The sequence below is a fragment of the Neofelis nebulosa genome, chromosome 16, assembly GCF_028018385.1.
Source record: "Neofelis nebulosa isolate mNeoNeb1 chromosome 16, mNeoNeb1.pri, whole genome shotgun sequence".
NCBI lineage: Eukaryota > Metazoa > Chordata > Mammalia > Carnivora > Felidae > Neofelis > Neofelis nebulosa.
Window position 1 is genome coordinate 22151302 of NC_080797.1, and position 16453 is coordinate 22167754.

General features: G+C 38.2%; 1 long non-coding RNA gene across 3 annotated transcripts in view; it reads left to right on the forward strand.

The window, feature by feature from the left end:
* Positions 1–16453, forward strand: part of LOC131496859 (uncharacterized) — a 211003-nt gene that overhangs the window by 44341 nt on the left and 150209 nt on the right. For 2 of the 3 annotated variants that reach the window (XR_009254677.1, XR_009254678.1), the window contains exon 3: positions 8918–9009. This is a non-coding gene — a long non-coding RNA (uncharacterized LOC131496859). Of the gene's footprint in view, positions 1–8917; positions 9010–16221; positions 16355–16453 lie in introns of those variants that run through there. The other variant, XR_009254679.1, reaches the window with a different exon arrangement.

A 16453-nucleotide genomic window follows, 5' to 3' on the forward strand; every position in this document is an offset into this window, starting at 1 on the left:
TCTTAATACTCCGGAGAAATAAGAATATATTTCTGTCACTGTGGTTTTTGTTTTATTTTATTTTATTTATTTATTTTTATTTTTTAATTCCCTTGAGTTTCTTCCCTATGTGTGTTTGGTCATGATTATCACTTCATATGATAGATCCCCTCTATTAGCTTGCTAGGACTGCAGTAACAAAATACCTCAGACTGGGTGGCTTAAACAACAGAAATGTATTTTCTCACCGTTCTGGAAGCTGAAAGTCTAACTAAGATCTATATTCTGTCAGGTTTGGTTTCTGGTGAGATCTCTCCCCTTGGCTTAAAGATGACTGCCTTCTCTCAGTGTCCTCACATGGTCTCTCCTCTGTGGACCCTCATCCCTGTGACTCTTTCTCTTCTTATAAGAACATCTGTTATGTTGGATTATTAGGGCCCTATCCTAAAGGCCTCATTTTAACTCCGTCACCTCCTTAAAGAACTTATATGCAGCATGGTTACATTCTGCATACTAGTGGTTGGGACCTCAACATATGAATTTTGGGGGCCACAATTCAGGCCATAACAACCTTCCCAGTATATTCACATGCAAATCATATCTGTAAAGAAAAAAATGAAATTTCCTCCATCATGTCTCATCTGTTCTTATGGCTCAGTACCTTTGTCTTCCCTTCTCTTCATCTCATTAGTACATGTTTCTCCCATATCTTACAGCACTTTCTATATAACTTCTTTTTATTTTCCGTTTTTCCAGCTTTATTGAAGTATGATTGACAAATAAAAATGTGTCTATTTAAGGTGTACAACGTGCTGTTTATAAATATATAAGTATATACACTTAGAAATGATTAGCACAATCAGTCTAATTCACATATCCTCTACCTCACAGAGTTCACTTTTTTTGCGGCTGTGGTGAAGATTCTTGAGATCAGTGCATGATAAGAATGGACTGAACTTGCTGATTTTCACCTCAGGAAATACAAATGAAATGCACCCTTAGAGCATGACTTTGTAGATGGCAAATCCAGTAAATAGTATTATTATGAATATTGATTTTGTTCACAAGCATTTTTGAACACCCTTCCCTGTTTATTGGTACACTGAATAAGTGCATCCACATCACCTTACAATCCGGTAGACTATCAGTATACGTTGCTGGAATGAATGGTCCCTGCCTGTAAGGAATTTGTGATTCTTCAGAAAAGAATATATATATAGGCCTTAAGAGCTAATGACCTGTATCAAAGGAAAACATTTAATCAAGAGAGAGTGTGTGCTGATGTGCCAGAGTAATTGAAAAATAGTTGCATTTCCCACTCGTATTAGTTCTCATTCATTGTTAGCTTACCAGTCAGGAAGAATGAAAATGGGCTTGTATATTTTTCTCTTGTTGAATTTCACTGAAATATATGTAAGAGTTGGGATTGACTGTTATCTTGAGGCTAGCAAAATTTGATTATATCAGTCACCGACAGACAAGCCATTAAACCAAAGTAAGTATGCCACTGTTCGTTTGAGAGGGATAAGAATAATATACAAAGAAGGAAAAGAGGAGGAAGAGGAAGGAGAAGAGGGGAAGAGGAGGAAACGGAGGGGGCAGGGAAAGAAGAGTAGGAAAGACAACAGGAGCAATAGAAGCTATCATCTACCGAGTGCGAAATGTGTGGCAGGCACTTTATGAGGAGTTTGCTAAACAATACCTATTTTAGCTTTTAGCGTAACATCTCATGAGGTGAAGACTCTTTCCCATCTTACAGATGATGAAACTGAAGTACTCTAAGATAAAATCAGTCGCTGAAGTTTACACAAATAAGTAACTGAAGTAGGATCAGAGTCTGTGCTGCCCAGATACAGATTCTGTCTTACCTTCTCACACTGCCTCACAAAATAAAATATATCAGCAATCTCAGATTAAATAAGTGGAACTTCTTGAAGCCTGTAGTATGATAATGTACACTGTGAATCTCCAACAGAAAGTTGTAGTAAATTTGGCTTCCTGAAATTATTTGACTGCTAGTATTTTGTCCCTCGGAAGGTATTTCAGGAATCATGTTATTAGGACCTGCTATCCCTGGGCATTGATATTATTTTAGAATTACAGTGTATTATTTGTATCTGCTTTTATGGTCCCCTTTCCTTCAAAACTGTTTATGGCATTAACTTGTCAAATAACTTTAAATTTCTTTCAGCATATGAGTATGTATTTGGTGAAGTCTTGCTCTCTTTTTTCCCCCCACTGGAAATTGCTGAGGTGTCAAACCACAAAGTGTTTCCTTTAAGGCAGTATTCTTGGTGCTGTGTTTGGCCTTAGATATCTAAGGTGCATTGATAAGGACTTCTACAGAAATAAAGTTTAGTGTAAGCTCTTATTCTTGTTTTATAAGCATTTTTCAATCAGATTTGTAAAATAGAGGACTTTTCACGTCTTACAATCTAAAAGAATGTTAGAGAATATATTCAAAATTTTCTACGTTTTGTATTTCAACTGAATCTAGTTAGTTATGGAGTATCTGGTGTATACAGAACATTGAAAGTCCAAAGGATGTTAGAATAAGATAGGACCATTGTTCTCAGAACCTCACAGCCTGATATGTGTATAGAATTTCTTGTAAGAGATTTCAAATGAGAGTAGGTTAAAAATAGCAAGGAAGACCTGCAAAGAACCTCTCCTTGAAAGAACCTCTCACCTCCCTGGTAGCTAACTATTCGACAGCCTGACTCCCCCTGATGGAGGTGGTCTACCAAACCACATAGGGAAGCAAAGGGTGTGTTTCTTTACAAAGAAGTCTCAGGGGTAATAAAATCTTGAACCAGCATCTCCAAATGAAGGAGATTTTCAAGGCAGAGTCAGATTGGCGAAGGGTATGGGCTGCCGTGGTACTGGTGTTTATACTGCATGGCAAATAGCTGTCTCAGTTCTACATGACTTAGAATCCTAAACTGTTATGGGGAAAAAGACATTTTCAACATTCTTTTTCCAAATCCCACACATTAAAAAAAAAAAAAGCACAAATCCAAGACACATCCACCCTGCTGGGAATCCATCCCCCATGTGTGGGCGCTGACTACTCTGTCTGGAATTCGCTTGTGTGTAGGAAGCATGAAGTATATTAGTTTTTGGAAATTTGATACCAGACATGGACAGGTAAGGAAACAGCAGTCAAGTTAACTTTATAAAGAAGTTACTTTGTAATGTTTGGGAAAGTTAAGGAGATTTTGGAAAATGAATTTCAAGTACTTAAAATGAGAGTCAAATTTGTCCTGTTGGATTTCTCCTATCATGTCTCAAGAAACATATAAGCATGACTATAAATTTTAGAATGAAATAAGCACAGGATTCTAACCCTTCTGTGAATGTCAAAAAAGGAGAATTCTGTGGGGTGTGTGTGTGTGTGTGTGTGTGTGTATTTGAACTTCAGTGTTAGAAGAGCCAGTGTAAGATCAGAATATCTATCTGCATTCTAATTCTTGGTTGGCTGTGCTCTCTTGGAAAAGTTACTTATACTATGCAGACCTGTATTTCTTTATTTGTAAAACAGGAGCAAAAAAGCCCATCATGATCTGTGTTATAGAGAATACAGCATAGAAGTCAAAATGACAGACTTGGGCCAACAGTATAGGAATTTAAATATGAATTTTATGAACTAATTAAAAGTACATTCATGCACAAGAAGTGTATAGAACTACAGGAAGAGAAAACGTGAATGTTTAGACTGGTGATATTTGGATTATTTTTATTTCTTTTTAAAAACTTTATTATAGGGGCGCCTGGGTGGCTTGGTCGGTTAAGCATCCGACTTCGGCTCAGGTCATGATCTCACTGTCCGTGAGTTCGAGCCCCGCGTCGGGCTCTGTGCTGACCGCTCAGAGCCTGGAGCCTGTTTCAGACTCTGTGTCTCCCTCTCTCTGACCCTCCCCCATTCATGCTCTGTCTCTCTCTGTCTCAAAAATAAAAATAAACGTTAAAATTAAAAAAAAAAATAAATAAAAACTTTATTATAGATTTTTATTCTATTTGAGAGATATAACTAATACCAGGGAATTTACTTCCAACAAGCCTGCACAGCTCCTGCCAGACCAGTATTCTCAGAGGTAAAAATAATGAATTGTGGACAAAATACAAACTGCAAATATATGAAGGCACTAAGAGTAAGGAGAATCCGGCAGATAGTGAACGGAAATCTCTGTAACAACTTGGTTGAGTTTCCCATTGTTCTGAGCTTTTAGCCTGAGGGCAGGCTGCGGTCTTTGGCAGTACTTGGAACAGCTGAAAGCTCAGATACAAAACCTCAGTCCTGTTAGCTTGGAAGGCCAGAGGAGTCCTTGGTGATCATTGTATCTGGAAAGTAGGAGAGGAAAATCCCAGAAAGGAGAAGCTTTAAATTCTTTATTTAAACTCTTGCAAATCTCTGGTTGACTCTTGAACCATACATGCTCAGAGAAGACCCCAGGTAGCCTAAGGCTAAAAAAAAATTGTATTCCAGAGTTTGAAATTCAAATTCAGTCAAATATTACCTGCTTTGCTTTTTTAAATTTATTTTTATTTTTTTAAATGTTTATTTATTTTTGAGAGAGAGAGAGAAACTGGGCATAAGCAGGGGAGGGGCAGAGAGAGAGGGAGACACAGAATCTGAAGCAGGCTCCAGGCTTTGAGCTGTCAGCACAGAGCCTGATGCAGAGCTCAAACCCATGGACCATGAGATCATGACCTGAGCTGAGGTCAGATGCTTAACCGACTGAGCCACCCAGGCGCCCCAGCTTGACTTACTTTTTAACCCTAGCTTGGTCTGTTCCTGGTCCCAAAAGGAGTTGAGTATGCATTATGGTGGGGAAGGAGATGAAGGGAGAGGGAAAAAAATCCATTTTGTCCCATAGTATTTTGCTATATAATTAATGCTTCCATTTTTAAAAGTTTATATGCTTTAGGGAAACATAACTGAACCCAGTGTCTCTATAACATCTTTTTAATATCCAAGGCACAACCAAGGTTACTTTACATATGAAGAAACAGGGAAATATAAGCCCTTCCCAAGACGGAGTAAAAAAAAAAAAAAAAAAAAAAAAAAGGTCACTGGAGACTGATCCCAAGATGCCAAGATGTTCGGAAGTTGGCACAATCAGACAAGAATTTTTAAGTGGCTCTTATACTTTTGATCAAGGGCTAAGGTAAGCATGATCATAATGAAAAAGGAGATAGCAAATCTTAGAAGAGAAACCGTACCAAATTAAAAGCCTAGATAAAGAGAAAATACTAGTAATAGAAGGACGAAAACTTACAAATCACAAGTTTCTTCAACAAGTAGCTACTTGTGGAATTACAGTATTTTAGTGTATATTTGGGAAGGTTTACACAAGGTGAATACTCAATAATGTGAAATGCGTATTGTCAGAATATATGTGTCAGTAGAGAAAGTGGAGAGAGAAGCCATAGAACACGGTTAAAAGAGATAATACTGCTAATAACAATGCAAACATTTATTATTACATTCCATACCCCATGCTAAGTCTTTGACTTACCCAATTGTCCATTAATATCTAATATCTCTTTTTGGTACTGTTGTTTTCAGAATGCAGATTAAAAAAAAAAAAAAAACCTAAAAAAAAAAAAACAAACCTTGAGGCTTAGAACATTTAGGTATCTTGTCCATGGTTGCTTAGCCAGGAGGAAATGGATTCTTTTAAATATCCCACTCTGATGCAGCAGTTTGGTGAGAACACAACGCAGAAGCATAAAGAGCAGGGATAGAGTTCTCTTGTTTATAGGACTGTGCTTATAGATTGTGTCTGCAAAAGTGAGGAGGTAGTTGCTAGAGAGGAGATGATAAAGTATTGAATGGGCCCAGTTTCCACCTTAGGCTTTTGCCACAAATTTCTCTTAATTGTCATAGCCAAAGTCTATCATTTCATCATTAGAGGCAAGAGTGAAAAACAAATACTCCTGAAAGAAGAAACCATCTGACTTTAAACAATGTAAAGATATAAATTAAAATTATTCTTTTTCCTTGGATGTTACATTAATAACAATTATTTTTTGAGTACTTCTTCTATGCCATGCACACTGCTAGGTGATTTATATATATGATGTGTTTTACTTATTGTACTCTTATGGGGTATGCACTATTATCTTAGTTTATAAAAATAAAAACAGGCTTAATGAGTTAACAACTTGCCCAGTATCATAGTTGAAAATGGCAGGAGTGAATTAAAAATCGAGTCTCCTTGACTCCAGATCTTGATTTCTCAGACTCCACCAACACCAGAGAACACTGGTGTCTAAATTCGAAGGAGGCAGAGAAGATGAAGGAGGGAGGCTAGGGCACAGCAAAGGGAGACCAAGGACCCTGAAGAGAGACTTTTCTGTTTGATAATATTTCCTAAGGCTGTGCTGTGAGTGACATAGGTTCACACATGAAGGGCCCTGAAGAGAAAAAGGTGTGGAAAGACCTTAAAGTGGTATGATTAATGTCTGACTGGTGGGAACTTTTCTCTCAACTTCCACATCTAATCAATCATGAAGTCCTTCCAATTCTTTCTTCTCAAGGTTCTCAAGTATGTCTCTTCATATTCACTTCTATCACCGTAATCCAGGCTACCGGTATTACTCACTTTCCAATTCTTGCCTCTTCCAAATTATTCTCTTCTTTAGCAAAGGGTTATCTTTCTAAAATGAAAATCCAGGAAGAACACTCTCTGCTTAAACATTTCAGTGACTTCCCAAATTCCTCAAATTATTATTTTCCATAATTTATGGAGTCAATTCATCTTTTAATGTTGGACTTTTATTCTAAAATTTTATTATAACAAAGAACCCTTTGGTGAACATTTCTTTTTTTTTTTTTTTTTTTTTTCAACATTTTTAATTTATTTTTGGGACAGAGAGAGACAGAGCATGAACGGGGGAGGGGCAGAGAGAGAGGGAGACACAGAATCGGAAACAGGCTCCAGGCTCCGAGCCATCAGCCCAGAGCCTGACGCGGGGCTCGAACTCACGGACCGCGAGATCGTGACCTGGCTGAAGTCGGACACTTAACCGACTGCGCCACCCAGGCGCCCCATGGTGAACATTTCTATATATCTCTGTGTACATCCCAATCTACTTTATTGTAGGGCCAAAAGTTGTACTCATTATTTTTACCTATGTCTGATTTTGAGGATTCAGTCATCATCCTGGATACTGGCCAAGGATCTAGGGCTGATCCTTGTGGTCACAGTCACAGCCACAGTTTCCTTCTGAAGACACACATTATGACATGTCAACCAACAGGAATGAAATAGTAAGGAGTCAGGAACAGTATTAATCAGTACTTTTTGGTGTAGAGGCCTATTTATTTTTATCTCTACTATCATACTGAAATGGAAAGTATATGGAGAAAGAAGTAACAAACATAATGAAGATTTACCAACCATGCTTTGCCATCGAGGAAAGGTGTCTAGGAAGACCTCAAGGAATATGCGAGGAAAATATTTTGAAATAGAAGGGTCAGTGGAAACTAAGAGGAGTTATGGAATGTGGTAGTGTGGTAGGATGTAGAAGAAAGAAGGGACTTATCCAATGCATCTCAGTGATGCTATCATCTATTCAGGCTAGTAAATGGTACATTGGAAGATAGCCCCTACGAAGACTGATTCACACAGAAGTCAGAGAACAAGATACCACCTTCATTTTCTAAAAATGATCCTTCGGACAAGCATCCCTATCATTTCTATTTTCTCTTTATCAAGCATCATCTTCTGGGGCGCCTGGGTGTCTCGGTTGGTTAAGCATCTAACTCTTGGTTTCAGCTCAGATCATGATTTCACGGTTTGGGAGTTCAAGCCCTGTGTCAGGCGCTGCACTATCAGTCCAGGGCCTGCTTGGGAGTCTCTCTCTCTGCCCCTCCCCCACTCACTAGTACTCACTATCTCTCCCAAAATAAATAAAACTTTTTTAAAAAAGCATCATCTTTCTCAAAAGGAAAACAATCAAGATAATTTGAAATAATCAGTAGAACTGGGCATTTAGTGAACAAAAATAAATGGTTTTGAGAGCCCAATCAGAAGTTAGATATGCTAGATGTTAGTGATACTAAGAATAAGAAAGAAAGAAAGAAATCTAGAGACATAGCCTACATGAAAATAAAAGTGGAAAGACAGAAGGAAATCTGCTGAGATTTAAAGAAACATACATATGTATTAGCAGAAAAGATTGAAGATGGATTCTTAACTCCATTTCATCTTCTTTGGACATCTTGTCCTTTCCCACCTCCATAACATAGTGTTAAACTTGTAAACTTGTATTTTGAAATTAGACAGATGATAATATTCTTCTCAATAATAAAGACAAGAGAAGAAGATAAATTTACCTAAGCTGATGTTATTGGGGAAGATTCGAAGATTGAGAAGCAAAACCAACGGACTTAAGAGGGAAGATGCATCATTACAGCCTTGAGGCATAGAAATGGTCTTGAATAGATGAGCTCATTGCTGAACTTAATAAGGGACTTGCAGATCTTTAAGCTGTTGGCTAAGAAATGCATCCAAAAAGGGCATATTGGTTTGCAGATGGGGAAGGATAAGCACCCTAAGCAATATTGTACACCAAATATGGAACATTTATGGGCACATTATTTATAAAGTTGAGCAGCAGTAGGTGGCAGAATGATGCATGAGACCTGAGCAGTAATGAAAGGAAGGTGGTGCACTACTTACTTACGTTAAGAGGCATGGCGAAATAGCTGCAAGAAGGAAAATGGCCAGATCACCCAGGGAGCATGGACTAAGACCAGACCAAGTCTCCTCTAGAAGACAAGGAGGCCTGTGTGCAAGAATCAGGGAACTGTGTGGGCAGGACTCAGGAATATGTACTTTTTCCATGTTTCCAAAGAGTATAGAGAAACTATTAGGAGAATAAGCTCCAATGGCCTGAAATCATAGACTTTATCTGTGTTTCTTTGTAGAATGAGTCCAGACCCATTCTGGGACTCAGAGAACTCTTTCTGGACCGTCTCTTCCCTCTCACCGCCAGCCACCATCTCCCATCCATCAGTTTGTAAGTTCTACCCACTGTCCTTCTTTAAAATATTTTAAATCTGTGCAGTAGTATTATTGGTCTAGTTCAAGCTCTTATTTATTACTTCTGTTGATACAATGCTCATGTATAGTGCTGCAGCCAGACTGATCTTTTAGACAAGGGAAATCAAATTATATCTTATTGGCCCCCTGCTTAAATTTCTCCAACAATTATCCATTGTTTTCAGGATCACATTTTGCTGTGACATATAAGGTCTATTATGATGAAGCCTATACCTAGTTCCATTTCCACTGAACACCAAATCTTGCCAAACACACACACACACACACACACACACACACACACACACACACACAGAGGTGTTGCCACACACATATACCCACATATATACACATAGCCCCTACTCTGTTGAACTACTGAGCTCCTTGCTCTCCTCTAAATAGGCTATGATTCATTTTGTTTTAGCATATGCCACTTTGGCCAGGAAAGCTGTTACCACTCTCTTCTACTCCTTGAAATCCAAGCTTCAGGGTAACCTCTTCCTAGAAGGTTCTTCACAGTGTAGCATCTGGTGATTATCTCTGTCTCAGTGCTGGTAATAATCTATTAAAAATGAGAGGTTACCTCATCCATCCTCCACCATGTGGCTTGAGTCTGTGGAGAGCAGAGATCTCTCTCTACAGATCTTCAGTAACTGTTATACAAATGGGTGAATCAAAAACAGCTCAGAAAAAAATAATTTTTTTCTTATAAATTATACAGTTTTATGTATGACCTGAGTTCGTTGGATCCTATACTTGGGTAGAGGGGAGGAAAGCTGTAAAGAACATCATTAGGACCTTTGGGAACATTTTAACATAGATTGTGGATTAGATATAAGCATTGTATCAATGCTAAAATGGGTTTTGATAATTCTGTAGCTATGTAAGAGAATGTCCTTGTTCCTAAGAAATACACAAGGATATACTATATAGTAAAGTGTTGTGATGTCTCCAACTTACTCTCAGTGGTTCATAAAATATGTATATATATAGATATATATATATAGATAAATAGATAGATGTACAGCTTGATAAATTACTGCCTTCACTATTGAAACTTAATCAGACCTAGGTTCATTTAGTTGCCTGTAATGTTTTCATTTGTCTTTAGTCTTGTTGTGTACAGTTTAAAAAAAAAAATTTTTTTTAAGTTTATTTATTTTAAGAGACAGAGTAGGTGAGGGGCAGAGAAAGAGAATCCCAGGCAGGCTCCATGCTGTCAGCATGGAGTCCAGTGCAGGCTTGAACCCATGAACTGTGAGATCGTGACCTGAGCTGAAACCAGGAGTCGGACACTTAACTGACTGAGCCACCCAGGTGCTCCAGGTCTGTGTGTACACCTTAATGGCCCTGAAGGCATGAGCCCTTTTTGTATATTCCCATAGTGTCTAGTTTGCTCTGATGAGAAGGATGTAAGATGTCCTGGTCCTGTTGAGAAACCACTGATAACACAACAAATGATGTTTAGTTGAGTGGGTGAGCCACAGTTTTGGTGTACTGGAAAAAAGAAAGGACAGAGATCCAGGACACCTGGGTCCCTGACTCTTCTCTTCACTAAGCAGTTGTGCGACCAGCAGTAAGTTATTCCTGTCCCCTTGCTAATGTCATAGTTTATGAAAAGAAGTTTGTGACTTCTGATATTCCTGTTAGTCCTAAAGCTATATGCCTAAACATATAATGCTTGGAAAGGAGGATAAGAGTCCAAGACTCATTCATAATACAGTATGCATATAAACCAGAAGGAAACAAAAACATGAGTAATTGGCCAAAACGGACAGGGGCAAAAGATATTCTGTTGCTGCCTAAGATAAAAGGGATGGCCTTTCAAAGAGGAAGCACTACATCCAGTCCATAAAAGTCCTAAGTTATCATAGATGAAAGACAGAAAACAATGATGGAAAAGGTACACAATGACTATCAGAAAGAAATCAGACAAAGTGTCTCATTTTTATACACGGGGTACTATATGGTTATAATGAAAAACTCAGGGCCACATGTAACATATTGATGAGGCTCAAAAGAATGTTTTGCATAAACAACCAATGAAACAAGTTGCATAAAGATATGTACTGTATCATACTATTTAAAAAATGCTATATAATATTATGTACTGTATATATGAAGGAAATAATCATAAATACAAAATTTTGGACATTGGTGACCTCAGGAGAATAGATCATTAATAAAAGGGAGAAGTGTAATAATTTTGGAGATTGATGGATAAGAAGCATCAATTTTAGAATAATTTCTTAAAAGAAATTTGGGCCAATTCAAAAAATGCCAATATTTGACAAAAATGGTAAGTAAAGACAAATGATGTTTCTTAGATTATTTGTAATAACTTTCTGTGTATGTTGAATATTTCATAATGAAAGATCATATCTAAAAATAAGAGAGAGGGTAAAAGTGGAAGGTGAAGTTGTCTCAAAGTATTAGGGGTAAAAAATTTGGAGAAAGGAACTTAAAAAGTGTGATAAGAAGATAAAACTAGACAAAATATAAGAAGTGCTTTTGCAAATTTGTTCAAATAAGCGTGGATGTAGAGCCCATTTGCATTCTGAAAGCAGGGAGCAGATACCTTATATGTATTAAGAAAAACATGAGCTGCATATTTGTAGCCCATGCTGTCTGAATTCAGGCATCCAGATTCTAGAGTATAAATCAACCTTTCTTTTTCTTGTGCTTTCGGCTGAAGTTTTATAAAAAGATGTAGCTTTATTTGGGGTATGTTTTTTTTCCTCTTTGGGGAACAGGAGCAAATGCGTTATGTGGCCATTGTTTCTGACAGTTCATTTGTGCAGATGAAACAATCCATTCATTTGGTGAATCCATGGACTCAATGGCTTCCACTTTGTACTTTTTGAAAAATATACAGCATTTCAGGCCCCTGGATTTACATTCCACAGACTTTCTGGTATAATGGAATAGTTTTGGGTCCCTCGAGGGCAAGCATATGGCTCTGCAAGAGTGTTGATGGCTTTCCTACGATGTGGGCATGTGCATTTCTAAATGTTCTCACTTGGAACAGTTCTTTAAAAAGCTCTTTGACATATAATGTGGGAAGAAATTCTTCTCAATGACCATTTATGAGAAAAGTTGCTTTATAGACTTAGGTTTAGGGCTACAATGTGGCTAGCTCATCTTTTCCTTCAGGCAGGGATGCTTCTAAAATAAGAGTAAGTATCATTTTTAATAGTAATTTGATGTAAACCTTTCTTTGTAACAAACATCTATAAAACTCTAATTTTTCCTTTGGAGTCCAATTAGGCATTTGTGGAAATGAGTATTTAACACACTGGAAATTAACAGAAAATAATTATATATGGGTAGGCAAGGGTTTATCAATTAGCCATTGCCTCATGTTGCCCCACAAAAAATATAATTCCTTACTATGTTTAATGATGTTATACTTGGGGTCATTCTTGTATAATTCTGTCAGGGAGACAATTGCATGGTTGTCACCAGGATCCTACCAGGTCTATACGTCTGGTCTGGTAGCTGTGAGAAGCCTGACTACTTTGGGGACAGATGCCCTATGAATAAACAAGCAGTCACAAATCTGTGGTATTTATAGGTAAAATTTCAATATTAAGTTCATGACCTTGAAAGATATATGCCTGTATAGAGAGGAAGATCTTGAACACCAGGATGGAGAGTTTATTTAAATGGTTGATTAATAAATGAGGATAGATATTGCTTTCAGCACCAATCTGCTTACAGTTTCATGGTCAGAGATACTAGACAAACCACCAGTTGATTGAAGGAGATGCACTTCATTCCTTCTCCAGGAGCCTTAATAAGATGCTGTGTTTCCTCATCCTTGGAGATGATTGGCTTGAACAAGGCTGATGGGGAAGGAATAAAAGATCAGAAGCCTTCATTGTACTTGCAATTAAGTGACAGAGAAATGGCACAGAGGAAGATTGTTCACTAGCCTAAACCATGAAGAGGAAAATGGCTGAAGAGATTCATTTTCTGTGGGAATTAATTACTCTTTGCTATGCCCTTAGGGAAAGTTATTTTATTTAATTAAAGAAATTTTGTTTTAGAGAGAGAGTGAGTGAGTGGGGGGGGGGGGCAGAGGGAGAGAGAGAGAGAGAGAGGGAGAGAGAGAGATAGAAAGAAACTTAAGCAGGTTTCATGGTTAGCACTGAGCCCAAAGTGGGGCTTGATCCCATGACTCTGAGATCATGACATGAGTCCAAGTCAAGAGTTGGATGCTCAACTGACTGAACCACCCAGGCACCCCAAAACAATACAATTTTATAGCTATTATCTTTTTCTTTTTTTTTTCTTTTAATGTTTATTTTTGAGACAGAGAGAGACCGAGCATGAGTGGGGAAGGGTCAGAGAGAGGGAGATACAGACTCTGAAGCAGGCTCCAGGCTCTGAGCCTTCAGCACGGAGCCTCACGAAGGGTTCGGACTCATCAGCCGAGAAACTGTGACCTGAGCCGAAGTCGGACGCTCAACCAGCTGAGCCACCCAGGCCCCTATAGCTATTCTCTTAAAAATGCTTTTTTTTAAATAGTCAATTCTCTACATGTCTGTCTGCTTCACTCTGAAGCAGGGAGCTGTAAGCCTCTGGAAAACTGCCTGCTAGGTTTAGGGACTGACTTCTGCACTGAATTATTGAAACAACTTTATAGGACTCTCAAAAGAGCACCAAACAATCTGATTACCCCAGAGCCTCAGTGGCTCAGAGCACCCTAAAATCTCCTGATATTGTTCTAATTTACCCATGGAACCTATCTCAGACCACTGTTTCCTTTAACACTATTTTTCTGTAATAGTTTTAAAGCATGGCATGGTGGTTTGAGTATGAGTTTGGAAGTCTGTATGCTTAGTTCAAATCACTGCTTCAAAATTGTATAGTTTGGGAGACATGGAAACTTACTCTATCTGTATGAGCCTCAGTTTCTTCACCTGTAGAATAAAGAAGACAATTTTATCAAGTACAATATGTGTCAGTTGGGATGCCTTGTGCTGAAAGTTGACAGGAAACCCCAATTCATGTTGGCCTACACAGTAATGAAATTTATTATCTCACACAAGTGGAAGTCCGAGAGATAGTTTGGTTCTGGCGAAGTATGATCAGTGGCTCAGCAGTGCCCCTCAGGACTCAGATTTTTTTTTCTTTCTCTCCCCTGGTCCATCTTATGGTGGCAGTGTGGCTTGCATTAAGTCCAGATATCACACCCAGGGATATTGATGTGATCTCAGAAGAAAGGGTGTCTCTTTCTTGCACATGCTTTTTAGGAGTAAGAAATCATTTCTAAAAGCCCCTCCCCAGACTTCCTTTCATATTTTATTAGATAGTCTTTGGTCACATGCCCATGCCAAAATCAACACTGAAAAGAGGAATTGCATTGCAATGAGTATCTTAAGATAATCACTTAGAATTCGGAAAGCAACAACCATGACTGCCACACAAAGGATTTTGTTAAGTATTCAATGAGCTACTGTATCTACAGTAGTTCAAACAATCCTGGGCACAAAATAAACTCTCAATAATTGTTACGTCTTATTAGCTGCTGATCAGTTTACTAATTTATACTAATGTGAAATTATAGCTATTGTTTGTAATGTTTTTCTAGGAGCATGTTTGTTCCAAAGAGCCATGGGACTTTAAATCAGAAAAATATTTAATGATGGGTCTGCAGACTTTGATGGCTTGAATTAGGACTCCATTTTGTGGGCTTAGGGTACTTTCATGGAAAGCCATGCATTTGTGTAATGAGAGGAGTTACATCCTTAGAATTTCAGCTGCTGTTGGGACTGGGAAGTTAAAGGAACTAACAGGAGGAAGAAAAAGAAGAGCAGACCAAAAATCTCTCAATCACGACGTGGCCAAAGCGCCTTCCCTTCCTTGAATGCAGTGAATTACCTGATCTTTATGGCTATCACAGCCCCTGCAATGACTTTAGAGGGTCTCTTTTCTCTTAGCAACGCTCACACTGTCTGGTGATTTTCCTGCTGTAGCTGCAGGTCCAGAACAATACCAGGTAGAGCCCATTGAGCTCCAGGCAGTGGGGGAGGTATTCCTGCAAGTAATCACTGTTGTTCTTGTGCTGCCTCCAACTCCTTCAGAATTCTAACCACAGAATGGAGAAGGAGAAGGAATAGACCCAAAGGTTTAAGGTTGCTTGGTGTAGACTGAAACAGGAATGGAAGTGAGCTGCCTCACAAATCATTCTTGAGGAGCTCCAAGGTGAAAAAAGGATCTGTTCATAACAAATAATGAAGTGCCATGCCATGAATTTTCCCTCCTTCTGTACGTTTTATTTGTCAAGAGGATAGATTCTGAATAGGGAACATACTATAGCTTGACCTCAGGGTTCAAGTAAGGGTCCAGTTTGACTCCAAAGTTGAAGAGACTTAATAGGCATTTTCTACATTTTCTTATATGATCAATGTATAAATTTGGCTGGGGTAAGCTTTGTACCTTTCTGCGTGAGTCCCTCCCCCCAACTCAGACCCATGACTAATAACAACAAGGGGAACTTCTTGAGCTTAGTGATGGCAAGTTTGGTTGAAAGGGGCAATGCAGGTGCTTCTAAAGCCCTCACCTCAAATGTGCCAAGACTCTGGCGCCTACAAGATTGGTTTGGGACTCTTACAAGACCAGCCATTCTCTGGGAAGTTTCCAAGAACTTCCTGTTACTAGTCAGGCAAAAAGAGAGAGATGAAGAAAAAGTAAAAACAACTTCATTTCTTTTGGGGAGTTCAGCATAATTTTTGTGGTTTTAGACAGATTCAGAAAATGTTAAGCTTGCAATAAAATGTCACCTTTTTGGTATATCTGTGGGTATACAGATGGTTACTGGTACTGTTGGTGGTGGTGGTGGTGGTGTGGGGGTGGATAGAGAAAATCTTTCATCAGACTTTTTCGAAATACTCTCAATGACTGTTCCTTGACATTGGCCAACTCCTATCAATTCTAAATTTAATTAGTGGCTTCTCTCTGTGGCCTTGAGCTTAGTTGCATTATCATGTACTAATATTCTCTCAAATACTTAAATACCATATTAATAAATATATCTAACACGTACCCATGGAATTACTACTTTTAGTACTTTCTTTGGGACCTTTAAGTAAAAGAAACATACAAAAAAGAAAGCTCTTTTTGTTATTGCAATATCTCCTAAAAGCCTTATTTATGTATTTATGTATTTATTTATTTATTTTAGGAAAAGAATATCGTTAAATGTCTTAGCTACTGCTGGTTGAGCTACAGCTCAGGAAGCTCTCATCTCTCCTCTTTGACAACGTTATTCAAGAAATGTTGTCTCTCGGTAATAAATGTTTTACCTCCCCTGCTAACCAGAGTACAGTATTTCAAAACTCACAGTAGTACTTAATGTACAGGAGTCTCACTGCATTTTAATGTAAAAATAACAGAAGAGAAAACCATTCTAAAAA